The 22,747-nt window shown below is 35.4% G+C and overlaps 1 protein-coding gene across 2 annotated transcripts in view; it reads left to right on the plus strand.

The window, feature by feature from the left end:
• The first annotated feature begins 7,649 nt into the window (after window positions 1-7,649).
• Window positions 7,650-22,747, plus strand: part of LOC134685204 (R3H domain-containing protein 1-like) — a 28,995-nt gene continuing 13,897 nt past the window's right edge. The window contains exon 1 of one of the 2 annotated variants that reach the window (XM_063544717.1): window positions 7,650-7,747. The gene's annotated coding sequence lies outside the window, so the exon portion shown is untranslated. Of the gene's footprint in view, window positions 7,752-22,747 lie in introns of both variants that reach the window. The other variant, XM_063544707.1, reaches the window with a different exon arrangement.

Consider the following 22,747-nt stretch of genomic DNA (forward strand, 5'->3'; position numbering starts at 1 on the left):
TACTTATGGCGTGGCTCTGTACTTATACATCCCGTCATTGTGTTATTGTTCTATGATCATATTTGTATTCTTATCTGTCATTTTTTTTTGCTAGTATGCTTCGTCTATATGACCTTGGTTTATAGAGATTACGATAATAACACAATATAATGTTGACTGATGTACCTCTATATTCACATGTTTTCCCTATTACCGTGAATGTCTGTATGTTTTCTTCAAACATCGTTGTCAATATAATGGAATTTCATGCGACTGTCATGCAAGTGAGAGGTAAAGCTAGCTACCTTGTTTACTGTACACAGGCAGGAATATGACAGTTGTTGTCCATTCATTTGTTGTTTTGGAGCTTTTGATTTTGGCATTTGATTAGTATCTTTCTGTCTTAAATTATACTTGAGGTTCAGTTATTTTGTGATCTAACTTTCTTTGCACTGGTCTATTTGAAAATAATTTGACTCAATCACTGATGTATGTGTGGCCGTCTTACTGGAAATTGTTTATCATTGACGTATTTAACCATTATTCATATCCCTTGTAAAAGGCTTTTTTCCGTTTTGTTTGCTTATGTTTATTAAGCTCAATGCTAGTTAAGAGTGGATCAGGTAACCGACAGCCACAGAAAGTCAGATAAATAGACATAATGGTTGAGAAAGAAAATTCCAGTCAAGGTTTAATACCACCATTGATTTTCCCCTATTAGTCTTTGTTAAATTTGCACTTTTCAAAAAATTGTGCAGAATTTATCTTTGTTTCAAATAAAGAAATACTTGGCACGAGTAAAGTTTTATCCTGTCCAGTTCTATAGAAAAAATTTCACATAACATTTCATTGCATATAAGAAAATAACCATCATCGGAAGTTAACCAATCAAATTTCTGCCCTTATTCTATGTGTGCACAAGGTTTAGTCACCATGTAACCTCAAGATTACAAATAAAAAATAATGGTGTTTAGAAATACCCAAGACATATGTTTATGACCCAGAAATAGTTTTACTGCAATAAAATGTAGGATTAATTACCTACAACGGTCAAATTCAAGGGAATATTTTTTTAGACCTACTTTCGTATACAACCGGATATGACATACCATGATTTGGTTGTATTACAATACAACCGGGTGTGACATGCCATGATTTGGTTGTATTACACCTCAACAAATTTTGTAAATCTTAAAATGTACAAAACTTTCATTATTTGGTAATCTGTGACTGTCATGCAACATTAATTAAAACGTGTTAACCCGCTGCATTTGTTTGCACTTGTCCTAAGGAGTGTTGCCGTTTGTTGATGTTGGTTATAAGTGTTTCTCTTTTCTCGTGTTGTATATATACTATACCTGTTCCTGTTTGAATTGTTTTACACTAGTCATGTTGGTTCCCTTTCTGCTCGGTGTGAACCAATGCTCCGTGTTGAAGGGCTTACTTTGACCTATAGTCTGTGACTTGGATAGAGAGTTGTCTCATTGACACTCAGACCCACATCTTCTTATGTATATTACCAATGTTATTTAAACTGATCGGGCGGAGCTCACGTTTTAATTTGCATAAGGACAGTCTATTTGAAGATGTGTGTGACAAGGATGATTACCGTTATAATCATTAGTGATTTCTAATCACCTATCAGTGTTATCAAAGTAATTTACAAATGAATAACTGGACATTTCATTAATGAGTTTATCCTAAAACACCTATTCATAGATGGACTGGTTTGTTATGAGCGAACTGGTGAAACTCCGCCCAGTCAAGTGAAATAAATTGAGTAATACATAGCTCGAATTATAATCTACACAAGAAAAACAATCGGTTCTGCATGAGAACCGTGAGAGGATTTTCCGGTTATGCTTGAGTGGAGTCGTCGTCACCGCTTCTTAAGACATACATACACCCATAGGCGGATCCAGGCCTAAGGAAGGGGGGTTGGTTTATTATATAGGGAATCACTGAAGAATGACGGGAGCGGGTCCCCTCTTATGTCAGTCAGCGCCCACACCCCTTATGAAAAGTTCTTGATCAGCCACTGCACCCTTACTGAAATAAATCAGCCTCCAGCAAATAGTTGCTGCATTTTTCTTTATAATTGAGGTTAAGAAATATTACTAAATGAAATACAAAAATCTTCTTAAATGATTATGGTCGATTTGATTGAAAAAACGCCAATAAGTAAGTGCCTTAATTAACCTACCTGCTGAGGGGATACATTTCATAAGTTTACACTTCCATGAAGAATTTATAGTTACAAATAACTATCTATGAAAACTAATCTTTTAGTTTCAAACCTTAAATATCTCCCTGAACACTAAAATATAACATGACTCAAACACCATCAACATTTTCAAACCTTGATCTTCAGGATGTGACCAATAGACATGTTCAGTAATTTTATGTAATTCTTTCAATGCTCTTGCAAACATACAGAATTGTCAAATATTTCTGCAATCTAGCTGCGAACATATGTTTCATTCTAGTTTTTCGGTGCAATCTTATATGGGCAGTCGACCTTCCCATGGATAGAAGCAAGTGTCTGTGATTTGTATAGTTTATTATTATAACAAATAATTAGAGGACATTACTATCCAGTGGTTGGTATATGGATTGTTTGTATAATGTGAAATTAGCCGTTGTGTTGATTCCCGACAGACTCTCAACAGACGAACTACATCTGTGAGAGCTGGTTCTGGATCTTTACATGTTGTGGGGGAAACTAGCTGTGGCCATGCCAAAGGATGGTACATGGCATTGCTGCCGATATAGAGGCAGGCCGGGATCGACTGACACCTAGAATATCAAGAAACTCGCTATTTATTCAATAAACATAAAATCAAAGTAATTATATATTACCATATATTACCATATAATTTCAAAGTACACCTTTTGAAGTCAAAATAAGTTGAAAACAATAATAAAATACTACAAACAATTCCAATTCAATACCAAATAATAACAATAATAATTGCTGTTAAAATAAACCTCTGAATTAAAATATTAGTTACTTATAAACTTTATTTATTTTTCCCGAAAATAAGATTAAAAGAAAAATAGTTTTAAATCTAAATTATTTTCAAAATCAAGAGACTCACCTAGAATATCAAGAAATCAAAGCGGCTTGATAAGTTTATATACTAAGTTTTGAATGTCCTAGCAACCCTTAACTGACTGTAACAAACAAAAGAATGTATGATTTATGAGTTATCGACAAAATGTATAATACACAAATAAAGTTGCTGACGTCGCTTAACCGTTGTCCGAACTTTTAAGATGCTCTTTATAACTTTACTAGACATATATATAATTTGGCAACTGCTGAAGTCTCATTGTCCAGACAAGTTCAATAGTTTATAAAAGTGCTTATTTGACATATTTGAAGTATCCTACAAAAATGTATGGAACATTTAAACAATAATTTTATGTAAAAGAGTTTACAAAGTAGAACCCGCATACATTAACTAATAAACCATATGAAATAAAATAAACTACATTTTCCTATTACAATAGTATACTACACACTACCTGAGGTAGTAGTAAGGTATATATGATTTTTTTTTCTGAAACAGTCCTGTGATATTAAAATTTGGTATTAATTGCGTGACTACTCTGTCAAATTAGACGTGAGGCTGTGCTTGAATGCCTCTACATCTTCTATATTCAAGTTACAACAGTCTTATTGGTAAGGTATTCCAGTCTTTGATGATATGGTACGTGGAAAGAAGCTGTATTTGTAGGTGTTGGTTGAAGTTTGAAGGTTTCTAAATTTACTTTGGTGATATTGCCGTGTTGTCCTGCTTTGTTGTTCTACATTATCTGGTATATGTTTGGCTATTATTTTTTTTTATGTAAAAGCTTCGTATAACAAGCAAAACCTTTTTTCCGTCTGGTCTCTAATGGTGGTAGCTTTAGCCCATTCAGTATGCTAGTAACTGACCCATGCTGTCTAATGTATTAATGCTTGATGAAACGTGCTGATATACTTTGTTCCATTTCCTATCTGTGTGATGTCGTTTTCCTGATATGGATCTCAGCTAGGAACTGCTTGCATATTTAACCTGCGGTCTGAAATGGCTTGATATGCTCTCTTCTTAGTTTCTTCTTGGAATTTTACGATGTTTCTCCTCAGAAAGCCTAATGATCTACTAGTATTTGCTTTTGTCGTCATGTAGTTGATGTGTATTTCACATGGCAGCAGGTTGTTGGTGAACTGAACTCCAAAATATGGGTTTGGACTTACTTTTTCAAAAATTTGGCCATGCATGTGATAGTTGTCTTTTATAGGATTTTCTTGTTGGTTAATCTTTTAACCTATAAATTAACATTTTGACACATTAAATAATTTCATCGGCCATTTAGATGCCCAGTTAACCAATGTATTCAGATCTTTTTGTAATTGGTTGCCATCATCATTGCATTCTACTGCCAGGTTTAATATGCTATCAGCATCAGCTGCAAAGAGACGCAATTTTTACTTGGGGTCATCCCCAATATCATTGAACTACAAAATAAAAAAAGCATCAATGAGCCTAAAACTGTTTCTTGAGGTACTCCTGATTTCATAAAGGCGTTTGTAGATGTGTCAACTTCATCTGCTACACACTGTTGTCGTTGTATGAGCCAGGTTTTTACCCACTTTATTATTTTGCCATTTTTCCGTGTGTGAGGCACTACACCAAATGCTTTATGTTTTGCAATATCTTCAATTGTTCAAGTTACTTATTGAGATTTGCATGATCTTTTCTGTCTGAAGTCATATGTTGGTTATCGACTTATATTTCATATTTTTCAAGATGTTGCATAATTTGTTTGAAAATGTTGTGTTTCATGAGTTTGCATGTAACTGGCGTCAAGGAAACGGATTTATAATTTACTGGCAAGCTTTTCAAGTGTCCACGGCTTTTTTAAACCAGGTGCTCTGCAGGGCGCAGCTTTATACGACCGCAGATATTGAACCCTGAAAAGTTGGGGCTAGTATTGACACATCATTTAAGCTTGCATTTGAATTGTGATCAATTTTTTTGACATAATATGAGTTTCTGACACACAAAAAAATGTCAAGATCTTACAAATCTATTGTGCAATATTGTGCAATTGAAGATTTCTTCTTCAAACTTTTCAAAAATTTGGAATTAGAGAAATGTGGGAATAAAATTGAAAACAACTACCACCCCCATGTTTTGCAATTATTCCAAAACCTGACCAGTAAGTGTCTTACCTATATTTTCTAAAATCTTTGAAAAAATATATGAAATTCAATTAACGGATTATTTTGATAAAATATTTAATCCATTTTTGTGTGCATTTAGACGTGGACATGGATGTCAGACCACACTTCTCAGAGTGTTAGAAGACTGGCGTGAAGCTCTTGATAAAAACCAGTACATTGCAGCAGTGTTGGTGGATCTTTCTAAGGCTTTTGACTGCCTGCCTTACAATATTTTGCTAGATAAATTATCAGCATATGGTTTAACCCCCGATGCAGTAGCTCTTTTAAAGTCCTATTTATCTAATCGAAAACAGTAAATTAACCTCAACAATGTTCTGCGTGGTTGGTCTGACATCCATAAAGGCGTACCACGGGGTTCGATACTAGGGCCATTGTTGTTTAATATATTTATAAATGATATTTTTCTTTTTGTTAAAAATGGTAGTTTATATAACTATGCAGATGACAATACTTTGTCTTTTTGTACTCCAGATTTCGATTTATTAATTCCAACTTTGGAAACTGATTCAAAAATACTTATTGAGTGGTTCAGGGTGAATAAAATGCAAGCAAATCCTGACAAATTTGACAAGTTTTGGCTGTTGGCAAAAAGACCTTTGAAAAGAACCCATCTATACAAATTCAAAATTCGAACCTCACATGTGAAAAAAAAACAGTTAAACTATTAGGCATTGAAATAGACTACCAGCTAAATTTTTATGTTCATATCAGCTCAATATGTAGGAAGGCATCACAGCAATTCAACGTTTAGGCTCATTTTTTGATAGACTTAGCAAACTTACTATATTTCATACTTTTATTCATAGTAACTTTAATTTTTGCCCTTTGGTATGGCATTTTTGCACTGAGAAAAATTCCAAAAAACTAAAAAGGTGCAGGAAAGAGCACTCCGTTTTGTGTATGCGGATTTTACCAGCTCCTACGAGGACCTCTTAATTAAAGCTATGGTGCCCTCCTCGCAGATCAGACGGATAAGAACAATGGCTCTAGAAACTTTTAAAATCATAAATAACATAGCTTCTGTGTGCTTACAAAATTTGGTGAATGTCAAAAAATCTAAATATTCTTTCAGGTGTGTTAATATTCTTGAAATTCCACAGGTAAAGTCAATCCGTTACGGTAAAAAAAAATCGTTCAAATTTGCTGCTGCTACTTTATGGAACAGCCTTCCAAACCATTTCAGGACTGAAAACAGTTTTTCACATTTTAAAAGTCTTGTTCAGTCCTGGAACGGTTTGGAATGTCGCTGTTCTGCTTGCAGATAATTTTTTAGTTGTTTATTATTTATGCTGCTTTTGGTTGCCCTGGTCAAGTATGTTTTTACTTCATTCAAATGTGTTGCTTATTTTTATTTGCATGCTATTTATGTGAGATTTCAACTTTGTATTACAGGTTGTTTTATATGTCAAAATGCAATGTTTTATGTTATTTATATGTTTTTATATGCGGTCAAAAGCTCCTTAGAGCTTGTGTTGCTTATTTGTACTTATGCCGAATCAAAATCTTATCTTATCTTACCTAACATTTCTTTATACATAATTTACTAGTAGTGTAAGGGAGATTAATCCGAACTTACCCAACATTGTATGCTAAATGTTTTTGAGTTACCTCCCGTACACTCGGCTTTTAAATTTTAAATCTTAATTGTCCATTGACCAAAAACCTATTGTTTTCCCTTTCTTGCCCCTAATTCCAAAACATTTTGAGCCAAAACAACCTCTCCCCACCCCCAAGTCAATACTAACCATCCCTTTTTGGTACGGAAACTTGTGGTATCATTTCAGAGAAATTCATATTGATACACTGTTAAAACACAAGTAATTCAGTGTTTGAAAACTAAAAAAATGCTTACTTTGGGCCCCCTTTTTGGCACCTAATTCCTAAACCTTAACCCTCAAAATCAATCCAATACTATTACCTCTGGTATTAAACATTGTGGTACAGAGCAATTAAAATTCTATTACACAAGTTGATATCCTGAAAGTAGAAAAATAATTCTTTTGGGCCTCAAATTCCAAAACTGGTTGACCATAATCCCCTAAATCAATCCCAACCTTCCTTTAGAGATATTGAACTGTTTTTATAAAATTTCATAGAGATCAATTCACTTAAACTAAAATTATTGTCAGGACACCAAATGTGTCTTCGGACGACGACGCAGACGTGGTCCACACAAACTTTTTTTGCGGTCGTATAAACAGAATCACTCTCATTTACAACAATGTATAATACATTTTTATAATCATGACATTCACATTTTGTCTTAAAATCAAGACCCTTTTACAGTGAGTTGAGACGTTTCAGCATCAAAATATCGTAGTGCGATTTGGTTCGCTATGGCGAATAGGCTTCCTGGACGAAACGACCTAACACGAGCGACTGGTACCCTGTAATACATTTTTGTTGTATTCGATGGATCATATTCAATTACTGGTAGAATCAGTCAATGTTACCTGTCGCGTCCAGGTAAATTATTGAACTATTTATAGAATACCAAAATGGCGACGACGGATTTTCATTAACAATACCAAAAGTGTAGGTAATTGATTATAACAACCAACCTGTCAAAAAATTCTTATATAGTCACTTTTTATTTCTAGAACACCAAAGGATGGTCACCACAAAGACCCCCTTTTATTTGACAAAACCAGAATAAACATATGAATCAGGAAATGACAATCCTAAATTCATTATCGTCAATATAAGTACTGGCTGTAAATTTCAAATTTCTTTCAATTTGTATGAATTTTGTGTATTTGTAACACAGTATGAGAATAACTGTATTAAATATTTATGCTTCCTGACTATCATTTAAATATATATGAATATGTTTATATATCAAAATCCTAATACACGATCATGATGATTGGGCTAAATGATTTTACATGTAGGTTTTTGAATACCGTCTCTTCAATTTGAAATACAAATTGCATAGTACAGTTGGTGCAAACCAATGATATCATATTAAAGAAACACAAGTTAACATCGGGTGCTCATATGTTGTTAGTTGACTTCATTTTCATGTTTACTGTAATTACGATAATGAGACAAAATGGAAATTTCTACTTTGCCAGAGCAGGAAATTTCTACTTTGCCAGAGCATAAACACATGTTTACACTGTGTCCATTTCGTTGAAAGAAAATATGGTAAACAGCTAGGTGTTTACTTCAGATTTCACAAGTTTATTTTTTCATGCACTAGAAAGTTAACGCGCTAATACTTTATGTACTTTTCACATTTAGTAATTGTGTGCTTATTGTCATAAAATTGACTTCTTGTATATATATGTTACAGTAAATAGGTGAAATTAGAAATTACATGTAATTACTAAAATTTAGGAATTACAGGTAATTCCTGATGCACTAAGTTAATATAAGTAATTCCTTAAACGGCCCAGTTCTTACCAGTAATTACTAATTTTAAAATGAATTTTTACACATATTTACTAACTGCTAAAACAATGTTGTATTATGGTGAGATGATCAAAAGTTATGGTAATACCAACTAGAACATCAGTTAGTACTCTTAAAATTTTGAATAGTTGATTTGTATAAAAATATCTTGAATAAATATGGACTATAAATATTTGGTTAAATCAGAGTAACTTTAGTTTGAATCCAAAATAGTTAAAGTTGAGCTTTATACAGATAACTTTTGACCAATTATAGCAGACATGGAAAATTCTCCCAAAGCATTATGATTTAACTTTTAAAGAAAACTTTAAATTTTGAAGAATATTTAGACTTATTACCTTATAAAGATAAGATAACAGTTGGAATGACCTGTTATGTGCATTAGCTTCGAGATAATCATATAAAAAAAATATCTTTTTTTTTGTTAAATCATTAACAAAAATGATAAAGTGAAATTATAATTCATTGTTAGCAGCCAATCTGGTTCTATTTTGTTAAATTACTGAGAAACAAGGTTGATGAGTTGTGCACTTGCGAGTGAATATTTGGACCTCATTGAATACATAGTCATGTGACCTTCAATTCAACCCCTAGCTAAAATGGGTTATCAATGTATTAAGCTATTAAAATTGTAAGGGTTTTGCAGAACAAATAGTCTCGCCTACTTTTGCTGTTAATCCCAGGCTCAACAAAAATGAAGAAAACATATTAAAATTTTCCTCTAGATACTATCTTTTGACTAGTACTGTAAGAGTAAAAAGCTTCTGTCAAAATTGGGTAAAAATCCAGGATGGTTTATAAAATCTATAAATGTTTTAAAAACTTTTACTGCAGAGTGTATGTAATGTAAAGTAATATAGAAACAAAAGGATTTTTTTTTACAAACTTTACTTTTGGATATTATCTTATAATCATGAACATTTAGCTTCTTTCCAAGCCTGGTAGAAATCCAGGATATTTGGAGAAAGTTATTTTAAAGTTTTTAATAATATTTTAGTTATGAAAATCAATTTTGGATTGATATCATTGTCTTGCATGCATATATTTACGAAATTTCAAAACCTATAAAACAACCATTTTCCAGTTTCAATTCACAAACACTAAAGAGTATGCACTCTTGATGTGCCTTATATTCCCACATCCTTAAGTAGGCTCCCTTAAAATCCCTACCCCTTTACCTTCTTATTTAGTATCTTGAATTATGTTTTTAATTTTAAAACAAAAACATTAAGTTAGTAAATAGCTGTAAAAATTACATAAAAAACAGTGATTACCAGTAATAACTGAAAGAACTAGAAAATACATGTAATTACTAAATTGGCTAGTAATTACAGGTATTTACTGAAATGTTTAGTAATAACGTGTAATTCCTAATTTCACCTATTTACTGTAACATATACATTTATACCTTTTTTTGTTGATTTGTTAATTTAGATGACTTTAATTTACTATATGTATTCCTATTGTTAGGAAATTTAAATTATATCATTTATGTTTACTCTTTACATGTATATACATTTGTAAGATATACCTCAATATACAAATTCATAGAACATGTACATGTATATATATACAAATGTATATTGAATATTCGAGTATTCAAGTCATATTTCATGTATTTACAAAAATGTGGTGCGTCTTTTGGTCTTTTAATATTTTATTTCTTTAGAATAACTGTAAAAATTTTCTTCCAAAAATGACGTATATTAATATTACTTCTTCAACATGTTCAAGTAATTAAAAGTAACTTGAACAATAGTACCATGAAAAATGAATGGTAGTCGAAAATAGCTGTTTGATGCCGGACGTTAAAGACCATTACTACCCTTATGTACATGTGTGCCTAGAATGTTCTGAATCTATTACAAACATGTATGTGAACACCAACAAAGCCTAAAAACTGTAGGCCCCTTGGAAGTGTGATGTCTATTATCAATTAAGTGTTCACCATGTTCACAATAAGAAATTCAATGTTAAAAGTTCTGATGTGTTTGGAAAAACATAATACTCTTAATCATGTTAATTTCTTAAATGTAAATGTGTGTCATAATGAAATCCAGCTTTAGGAAGCTATAATTATATATATACAACATACATTTTGTACATGTATTCTATGGGGAAATAAGAATAAAATGCAATAAAATTTAAATAACTGATGCAAAAATGAAACATTGACAAAGATTCCAAAACAGCTTTGTTCATCAGTGGCGGATCCAGAGGGGGGGTTCCGGGGGTCCGCACCCCCCCTTTATTTTGGCCGATCAATGCATTTGAATCGGGATAATTTTGCACCCCCCCCCTGCACCCCCCCTTTGCCCTGGGCTAGCACCCCCCCTTTCGAAAATTCCTGCATCCGCCACTGTTCATATATACTATGGATTTATTTATTATTTTGATAAATATATTATCATTATAGTTTTTTTAATCCCAGCCAATTGCAAATACATGTGCATGTAACTAAACATTACAATTTAATTTTTAAGTAAACCACCAAAGGATCCACTTGTAAAAGTGAATCAATCTTATCATGCTTACATTTATACATTTAAGAAATGACTGTAATATTTTTTCTGTCTATGAAGAAATAACATAAAAAATTTAGTGCACACTGAATAACTCGTGTAGGGTGTTATTTAACAGTGTGCACCACATTTTTTTTATGTTATTTCGAATAGACAGAAAAAATATTACAGTCATTTCTTATAATTTAATTCCAATTCCATTTTAAACCGTAGAAAACCACAAAAAAAACGTTGAAGACGTCACAGTCACATGACTAAATTATGTCTATGGGCTCATAAAAAAATAATGTCAGCCAACCAGAAGACGTGTTACATCCAAAATTAAATTATTGTATTATAGCTGAAATTAGAACCAAATTAACTTGAGTTATCTCCCTTTACTTTCAGTATATTTTCTTATTTGTCTAGATATGAAGCATACAAACTAGCTGTATGCATGATGATCTTAATTAGATTAGTCTCCCTTTTCATCAACAAATTTTATTTGTACCATGTGATGGAAGGAGGGCTGAAAGCTATCAAAGGGACAGTCAATCTTATACATGTAGATCGAAAATGAACTGACAACACCATGGCTAAGAAAGAAAAAGACAAACAGACATGACAGATAAATTATAGTACACAAGACTTAACAAAGAAAAGTAAATACTAAACAACACAAAACCCACCAAAAACTGTATGTGAGCACAGGACATTTACAGCTAATAGGATAGTGCTGAATAACCCATGGAAGAGAGCTACATGTACATTCTTTATCATGTTTATGTACTGAAACATCTTTAGTTTAATCATTTGATAATGAATATGAATATATAGTCCATTTGAGTGTCAGATATCTGAGATCAAACAAATGAAACATATAATAAATAGAAGTCAGTGAATGGAGCATGTAGACAGAATGCCGTTCTAACTAAGTGCCTCATGCACCACGACATGTAGACAGAATGCCTTTCCAACTCAGTGCCTCATGCACCACGACATGTAGACAGAATGCCTTTCCAACTCAGTGCCTCATGCACCACGACATGTAGACAGAATGCCTTTCCAACTCAGTGCCTCATTGACCACATCATCATAGACAGAATGTCTATCCAACTAAGTGCCTCATGCACCATGACATGCAGACAGAATGCCTTTCCAACTCAGTGCCTCATGCACCACATCATCATAGACAGAATGCCTATCCAACTAAGTGCCTCATGCACCATGACATGCAGACAGAATGCCTTTCCAACTAAGTGCCTCATGCACCACGACATGTAGACAGAATGCCTTTCCAACTAAGTGCCTCATGCACCATGTCATGTAGACAGAATGCCTATCCAACTAAGTGCCTCATGCACCACATCATATAGACATGATAGACAGAATGCCTTTCCAACTAAGTGCCTCATGCACCATGACATGTAGACAGAATGCCTTTCCAACTAAGTGCCTCATGCACCACGACATGTAGACAGAATGCCTTTCCAACTCAGTGCCTCATTGACCACATCATCATAGACAGAATGTCTATCCAACTAAGTGCCTCATGCACCATGACATGCAGACAGAAAGCCTTTCCAACTAAGTGCCTCATGCACCACGACATGTAGACAGAATGCCTATCCAACTAAGTGCCTCATGCACCACGACATGTAGACATAATGCCTTTCCAACTAAGTGCCTCATGCACCATGACATGCAGACAGAATGCCTTTCCAACTAAGTGCCTCATGCACCACAACATGTAGACAGAATGCCTTTCCAACTCACTGCCTCATGCACCACGACATGTAGACAGAATGCCTTTCCAACTAAGTGCCTCATGCACCATGACATGTAGACAGAATGCCTTTCCAACTAAGTGCCTCATGCACCATGACATGTAGACAGAATGCCGTTCTAACTAAGTGCATCATGCACCACGACATGTAGACAGAATGCCTTTCCAACTCAGTGCCTCATTGACCACATCATCATAGTCAGAATGCCTATCCAACTAAGTGCCTCATGCACCATGACATGCAGACAGAATGCCTTTCCAACTAAGTGCCTCATGCACCACGACATGTAGACAGAATGCCTTTCCAACTAAGTGCCTCATGCACCATGTCATGTAGACAGAATGCCTATCCAACTAAGTGCCTCATGCACCATGACATGCAGACAGAATGCCTTTCCAACTAAGTGCCTCATGCACCACGACATGTAGACAGAATGCCTTTCCAACTCAGTGCCTCATGCACCACAACATGTAGACAGAATGCCTTTCCAACTAAGTGCCTCATGCACCACGACATGTAGACAGAATGCCTTTCCAACTTAGTGCCTCATGCACCATGTCATGTAGACAGAATGCCTATCCAACTAAGTGCCTCATGCACCAGGACATGCAGACAGAATGCCTTTCCAACTAAGTGCCTCATGCACCACGACATGTAGACAGAATGCCTTTCCAACTCAGTGCCTCATGCACCATGACATGTAGACAGAATGCCTTTCCAACTAAGTGCCTCATGCACCATGTCATGTAGACAGAATGCCTATCCAACTAAGTGCCTCATGCACCATGACATGCAGACAGAATGCCTTTCCAACTAAGTGCCTCATGCACCACGACATGTAGACAGAATGCCTTTCCAACTCAGTGCCTCATGCACCACGACATGTAGACAGAATGCCTTTCCAACTCAGTGCCTCATGCACCACGACATGTAGACAGAATGCCTTTCCAACTCAGTGCCTCATTGACCACATCATCATAGACAGAATGCCTATCCAACTAAGTGCCTCATGCACCACGACATGTAGACAGAATGCCTTTCCAACTAAGTGCCTCATGCACCATGACATGTAGACAGAATGCCTTTCCAACTAAGTGCCTCATGCACCATGACATGTAGACAGAATGCCGTTCTAACTAAGTGCATCATGCACCACGACATGTAGACAGAATGCCTTTCCAACTCAGTGCCTCATTGACCACACACTACAAAAGTCAAAAAGTCTGAAAAGACCAGTTTTTGTCTTGATTTGCATGAACTTTTACTTGACATTCTCCAAAAGTATGAGTCGTGTCTTAATTTTTCTTGACAAATTCTCATTTATATCAAATTTGTATCAAATTTACTCGACGTATTCTTGACATTCTAAATATGGTCTTAAAATTTCTTGACAAATTCTTGACATTTGAATGTTGTCTTGAAATTTCTCGACATATTCTCAACATTCTTATTCTTTCTCAGATTGGCTTGACATATTCTGAACATTTTGAATTGTGTCTTAAATTTACTTGACAGTTCTGAGTTTTACAAATCATGACCAATATTCATAATATAACTTTAATCTTTATTTCTTTTTACATAATATACTGTTGTTTTTAAGTTACATTCCTTACAAAAAATATGAAAGTTGGGCATGTAAAATAATTGAAAATTTGGGGATTTAAATAGTTTCACAAATGCAATTATGGCTATGAAATCAAATGTATAAAATAATTTAAATGAGGGTGTGTTGATATAAAACAATTTAAATGTGTTTTTTTTATTAAATACAAATTTTGATTCCTAAATCGTATTAATTTAATGATTAAAACCAATCATACGGTAGAAATATTTCACTCTACATTCATAATATCCAATGTTAATATAGTAAATAATTATTGTACAAAAATGTGGTTTATATAAAAAGCAAATTATGATGATGTAAAAATCATTAATTTAACAGAAGAAAAATTTGTGTAATGTCATCTGTTGGAATATACAAGGAAGGATCCTTGGAATATATATTAAGTATTATACATGGACAGGATGTTCCTTATGAAATTAAGTTATAACACACCCCTGAGTACACCCAACTGTCAAATAGAAATTACTGATTTACCTATAATCAGCCAAACAACTTATCAGTTGACCTGCCATAAAAATTCCAAAGATTAAAAGAAAATTATCATCTACTCCAGGAATAATAATAAAAAAAAGTATTCATAATGGGTCCCTTTAATTATTTCTTCTTTTTTTATTCAAATTTGACGGTTGAATTTTTTAATTTTTAATCAATGATTTCATTGGTCTCGAACATACATACATAATATGGATCTTAACATTTTTTTGTTCTTTTCAGGATGGAGTTATCTTTTGTTGATAAAAAATTATAAAATTCAACACCAAAATATGAAAAAAATGTTTTTTGGTTGTTCTAAAAAAATAGAGTTTGAATCAAGATGAGAAAACATTATTTGACCAACATGAAAGCCCCCTCCTTTTTTTAGCCACACAAACCCAAAAGATTTCATAAACTGTTCAGGGGAAATTTATACTGTTAAGATAGTGTCAAGACATATTTAATACTGTTAAGAATGTGTCAAGACATATTCAGACATTATTTAGAATGTCAAGAATATGTCAAGACATATTCAGACATAATTAAGAATGTCAAGAATATGTCAAGATAGATCGAGACAAATTTAAAACAGTCAAGAATTGGTCGAGACTAATCCAGACTCTTATCAGATGATACAGGAAGTGTCGAGAAATTTTAAGACAATGTTAATACTGTCAAGACACTTGTCAAGAAAAATCAAGAACCTTTTTAGACAAACTAATACTATGTCAAGAATTTTTAAAAATTATGCAGACAAATTAAGAATGTCAAGTAAAAATTCATGCAAATTCAGACATTAACTGGTCTTTTCAGACTTTTTGACTTTTGTAGTGACATCATCATAGACAGAATGCCTATCCAACTAAGTGCCTCATGCACCATGACATGCAGACAGAATGCCTTTCCAACTAAGTGCCTCATGCACCACGACATGTAGACAGAATGCCTTTCCAACTCAGTGCCTCATTGACCACATCATCATAGACAGAATGTCTATCCAACTAAGTGCCTCATGCACCATGACATGCAGACAGAATGCCTTTCCAACTAAGTGCCTCATGCACCACGACATGTAGACAGAATGCCTTTCCAACTAAGTGCCTCATGCACCACGACATGTAGACAGAATGCCTTTCCAACTAAGTGCCTCATGCACCATGTCATGTAGACAGAATGCCTATCCAACTAAGTGCCTCATGCACCACATCATATAGACATGATAGACAGAATGCCTTTCCAACTAAGTGCCTCATGCACCATGACATGTAGACAGAATGCCTTTCCAACTAAGTGCCTCATGCACCACGACATGTAGACAGAATGCCTTTCCAACTCAGTGCCTCATTGACCACATCATCATAGACAGAATGTCTATCCAACTAAGTGCCTCATGCACCATGACATGCAGACAGAAAGCCTTTCCAACTAAGTGCCTCATGCACCACGACATGTAGACAGAATGCCTATCCAACTAAGTGCCTCATGCACCACGACATGTAGACATAATGCCTTTCCAACTAAGTGCCTCATGCACCATGACATGCAGACAGAATGCCTATCCAACTAAGTGCCTCATGCACCACAACATGTAGACAGAATGCCTTTCCAACTCACTGCCTCATGCACCACGACATGTAGACAGAATGCCTTTCCAACTAAGTGCCTCATGCACCATGACATGTAGACAGAATGCCTTTCCAACTAAGTGCCTCATGCACCATGACATGTAGACAGAATGCCGTTCTAACTAAGTGCATCATGCACCACGACATGTAGACAGAATGCCTTTCCAACTCAGTGCCTCATTGACCACATCATCATAGACAGAATGCCTATCCAACTAAGTGCCTCATGCACCATGACATGCAGACAGAATGCCTTTCCAACTAAGTGCCTCATGCACCACGACATGTAGACAGAATGCCTTTCCAACTAAGTGCCTCATGCACCATGTCATGTAGACAGAATGCCTATCCAACTAAGTGCCTCATGCACCATGACATGCAGACAGAATGCCTTTCCAACTAAGTGCCTCATGCACCACGACATGTAGACAGAATGCCTTTCCAACTCAGTGCCTCATGCACCACGACATGTAGACAGAATGCCTTTCCAACTAAGTGCCTCATGCACCACGACATGTAGACAGAATGCCTTTCCAACTAAGTGCCTCATGCACCATGTCATGTAGACAGAATGCCTATCCAACTAAGTGCCTCATGCACCAGGACATGCAGACAGAATGCCTTTCCAACTAAGTGCCTCATGCACCACGACATGTAGACAGAATGCCTTTCCAACTCAGTGCCTCATGCACCATGACATGTAGACAGAATGCCTTTCCAACTAAGTGCCTCATGCACCATGTCATGTAGACAGAATGCCTATCCAACTAAGTGCCTCATGCACCATGACATGCAGACAGAATGCCTTTCCAACTAAGTGCCTCATGCACCACGACATGTAGACAGAATGCCTTTCCAACTCAGTGCCTCATGCACCACGACATGTAGACAGAATGCCTTTCCAACTAAGTGCCTCATGCACCATGACATGTAGACAGAATGCCTTTCCAACTAAGTGCCTCATGCACCATGACATGTAGACAGAATGCCGTTCTAACTAAGTGCATCATGCACCACGACATGTAGACAGAATGCCTTTCCAACTCAGTGCCTCATTGACCACATCATCATAGACAGAATGCCTATCCAACTAAGTGCCTCATGCACCATGACATGCAGACAGAATGCCTTTCCAACTAAGTGCCTCATGCACCACGACATGTAGACAGAATGCCTTTCCAACTAAGTGCCTCATGCACCATGTCATGTAGACAGAATGCCTATCCAACTAAGTGCCTCATGCACCATGACATGCAGACAGAATGCATTTCCAACTAAGTGCCTCATGCACCACGACATGTAGACAGAATGCCTTTCCAACTCAGTGCCTCATGCACCACGACATGTAGACAGAATGCCTTTCCAACTAAGTGCCTCATGCAACACGACATGTAGACAAAATGCCTTTCCAACTAAGTGCACCATGTCATGTAGACAGAATGCCTATCCAACTAAGTGCCTCATGCACCAGGACATGCAGACAGAATGCCTTTCCAACTAAGTGCCTCATGCACCACGACATGTAGACAGAATGCCTTTCCAACTCAGTGCCTCATGCACCACGACATGTAGACAGAATGCCTTTCCAACTAAGTGCCTCATGCACCATGACATGTAGACAGAATGCCTTTCCAACTAAGTGCCTCATGCACCACGACATGTAGACAGAATGCCTTTCCAACTAAGTGCCTCATGCACCATGACATGCAGACTGAATGCCTTTCCAACTAAGTGCCTCATGCACGACATGTAACAGAATGCCTTTTCAACTAAGTGCCTCATGCACGACATGTAGACAGAATGCCTTTCCAACTAAGTGCCTCATGCACCATGACATGTAGACAGAATGCCTTTCCAGCTAAGTGCCTCATGCACCATGACATTTAGACAGAATGCCTTTCCAACTCAGTGCCTCATGCACGACATGTAGACAGAATGCCTTTCCAACTAAGTGCCTCATGCACCATGACATGTAGACAGAATGCCTTTCCAACTAAGTGCCTCATGCACGACATGTAGACAGAATGCCTTTCCAACTAAGTGCCTCATGCATGACATGTAGACAGAATGCCTTTCCAACTCACTGCCTCATGCACCATGACATGTAGACAGAATGCCTTTCCAACTAAGTGCCTCATGCACCATGACATGTAGACAGAATGCCTTTCCAACTAAGTGCCTCATGCACCATGACATGTAGACAGAATGCCTATCCAACTAAGTGCCTCATGCACCACATCATATAGACATGATAGACAGAATGCCTTTCCAACTAAGTGCCTTATGCACCATGACATGTAGACAGAATGCCTTTCCAACTAAGTGCCTCATGCACCATGACATGTAGACAGAATGCCTTTCCAACTCACTGCCTCATGCACCACAACATGTAGACATAATGACCTTCCAACTAAGTGCCTCATGCATGACTATGATGATAAAGACAGAATGCCCTCCCAACTACTATAAGTGCCTCATACATGACTTTGATGATATAGAAAAAATGCCCTTCCAACTAAGTGCCTCATGCATGACTGTGATGATATAGACAGAATGTCCTCCCAACGATTAGTGCCTCATTTATGACATGTGAACAAAATTACTTGATGATCCATGTCTTCCAACTAAGTGCATGTCTTGCTCTATTCATGATAAAATAACTCTTGCAATAACACCTGAATAAGAGATTTTTCCCCCCTTTTCATTTCGGTTAATAAATAGCTTGCTGAATGTACAAACATAATGTATAGGTTAACCTACCAATGATTTTTAACTGGATTTTTGTGACAAAAATGTCGGTTATGGATTTGGGAATGTACGGCGGGCTGCCGGGCAGTTGGACAGGCGGCAACCAAATGTTGTTCATGCATTTACTCATGAACCGTTCAACCAAAGCTTTTAAAATTTTAATATATCGTTACTGACAACAAAATGAAGGTCAAGCTCAATAATGACGATTTTGACTTTTACCGTTCAGGAGTTATGGTTCTTGGAAGATTGAAAATGGCATTTCCAGTCGAGTCTGTGCATGTACTCATGAACTGTTCAACCAAAGCGTTTCAAATTTTAATATTTTGTTACCAATGACAAAATGGAGTTCAAGTTCAATAATGTTGATTTTGACTTTTACCGTTCAAGAGTTATGGTTCTTGAAAGATTGAAAAATGGTGTTACCATTCATGTTGTTGCATTTACTCATGAACCATTCAACCTAAGCATTTCAAATTTTAATATGTTGATACTGATGACAAAGTTGAGGTCAAATTTGATATTGACAATTTTCAGTTTCACCTTGGATCAGTTATGGTTCTTTTGATATTGGCAGGACACAAATAAATGTTAATAAATCCGGTTTGCTGTCGTTGTGACAGCCTCTTGTATTGATTTTATCTGGTTTATGGTTAGTTTTTTCTCTTCAGTCCTAGAATATAAAACAAACAACAATCTATCAATCTGGCACCTAAGGTTAATAAATATAAAATGAATAATTACTTAATAGAGAAAAAAAATCTTATGAACTGTTTTTGTCATCTGATTAAAATATTGATCTGTATCCATATGCTTTGCTTTAAAAAAAATATCCCCTGTTCTCCTTTCTGTTCTGTTGTGGGGATTTCACTAACCAATGAAATTCTGCCTCAAATTTTTAAAGGTGTGTATCATTAAAATAAAACCAGAGAATCCTAAAAGGATTTTATAGAAATTAGAATGTAGAATATACCATGTTTAAAGTAACATCATAGAACTGTTTTATTACTTGGAGTAGCTTCTTCCTGAACATGCATGCAATGTTTCAGCTACATGTACTTGATGGTATGCAACCAGCAATCAATGAATGTTGGACATGTTGGATGAGTTTAAATTTTTACTGATTCCCTTTTGATAAATACATTTCAAGATTATGTTTTTATTATCCAGAATCACTAATAACCATTGATAACTCATCCATTATTTTTCATGACTTGAAAAATTTTGCTGAATAATGCGTCATAAATATTCCTCAAAACAAAAACAAAATAACCAACAATGGTCTAGCCAAAAAACCACTATATAACCTTAAGAAATGTAGGTGTATAAACATCATAACATCATTTACAAATGTATGTCATGAGATGACATGATAATTTGTCAAGGTAAAAGTGATTAATTGATGTTTAGTCAAAATGTTTCATTTATTAGTAAAAATTTAAATATATATTGTTTTTATTTGGTATTGAATCATTAAAAAAAGAAAAGATGCATAAAGCTGTTTAATATGTTTAAATGAATTTTATAGATCTAGATTTTATGATTTTTAATGATCCTTGAGTGAATTGGTGGCGTCAATATTTTAGATTCAGTCTGGTTAAAGATTTTTTGAACATCAATAACTTTGTCATGTAAAAAAATCAAGGAATTTTTAAGCATCATCTGATCATGAATACCTAATGTAAAATTGACCATTGACCAATTCTGTCTTAAATCATCAGTTTTTGTCTCGCCTTGACGGAGTCAAATGTATTCTGTTTCCTGCGTCGGCGTCAACAATGTATTAGTTTGTGATTAGCTCAGTTTTATGGGGAACCACTAGTGGTATGTCAAGGATAATTGGTATGCAGATGTATTACCATTGCCACGTCTCATTGCCATGGAGATTATTTGGCTCTGCCCCCTCAGTCATGGTCTATTGACTTTGAATGGTTTGCTTACTTTACATGTATTAGTTTGTGATTAGGTCAGTTTATGGAGATCCACTTGTGGTACATCAATGATAATTAGTATGCAGATGTATTACCAGTGCCACATTTCATTGCCATGGAGATTTTTTGGCTCCACCCCCTCAGTCATGGTCTATTGACTTTGAATGGTTTGCTTACTTAACATGTATTACTTTGTGATGAGGTCAGTTTATGGAGATCCATTTGTGGTACATCAATGATAATTGGTATGCAGATGTATTAGCATTGTCACATATCATTGCCATGGAGATTATTTGGCTCCGCCCCCTCAGTCATGGTCTATTAACTTGTGTAAGATGTTAAGGTATTGCTATTTTGATTTCAACATTGTGAATTTTTCATAATCAAAATTACAAAAAGGCGAGACATATCTCTGTGATAACAGTTTATTTTTTGATAAAGTTACAATTTTTTAGAAGTAAATATTATTTTGAGACCTTTATAACTTTGTCATATTTTCACAGATGTTTATGAAACTAAATGAACAGTCATGACAGTTGCTTAAATTGTTGTAATCCAGAAAAAAATATGTCGTTCATTTTTCTGGATTTTACTGATTGATTGGCTAAGTTTTTTTACAGTTTATGATCTGAAAAAAATAATTTTTTAAACATCAATAACTTGTTAAATTTTTATTGAAATGGGTCTCATTGGGGTCTAAGCGTGATGCGGGATTGCTGATTTTTTGTAAGCGTGAAACGTGAAAGTCAAATTAGTGTGTCATGAAAACGGGAAATGAGGTCTTGCGAGACCTGGGAAATGACAAAAAAATGAGAATTGCTTACGCACATAGTGTAAGCGGGATATGAGAATATAACAAAACAATAAACAGGATCCGGGATTGGAACCCCCCAATGAGACCCACATTGAATTTTACAAACTTTCTTCATAATCAACCCGTCCTGTCATGCAGATAAAATTTTGGGTTTTTATGCCCAACCTACAATAGTAGAGGGGCATCATGTTTTCCAGTCTGTGCATCTGTCTGTTTGTCCATCCGTTCAGTCGTCTGTCGTGTTTCAGGTTAAAGTTTTTGATCAAGGTAGTTTTTGGTGAAGTTGATTTAGTCCAATAAACTTCAAACTAAGTACACATATTCCCTATGATATGATCTTTCTAATTTTAATGTCAAATATGATTTTTGACCCCAATTTCACAGTCCACTGAACATGGAAATTGAATGTGCAAGTTTCAGGTGAAAGTTTTTGGTCAAGGTAATTTTTGATGAAGTTTTAATGCCAAATAAGATTTTTTATCCCAATTTCATGGTCCACTAAACAAACATGTAGAGAATTAAAGTGCAAGAGCCAGGTTAAAGTTTTTGGTCGAGGTAGTTTTTCAGGAAGTTGAAGTCCAATTAACTTGAAACTTTGTACACATGTTCCTTATGAT

This window comes from Mytilus trossulus, chromosome 1 (assembly GCF_036588685.1).
Source record: "Mytilus trossulus isolate FHL-02 chromosome 1, PNRI_Mtr1.1.1.hap1, whole genome shotgun sequence".
In the NCBI taxonomy this organism is placed as follows: Eukaryota; Metazoa; Mollusca; class Bivalvia; order Mytilida; family Mytilidae; genus Mytilus; species Mytilus trossulus.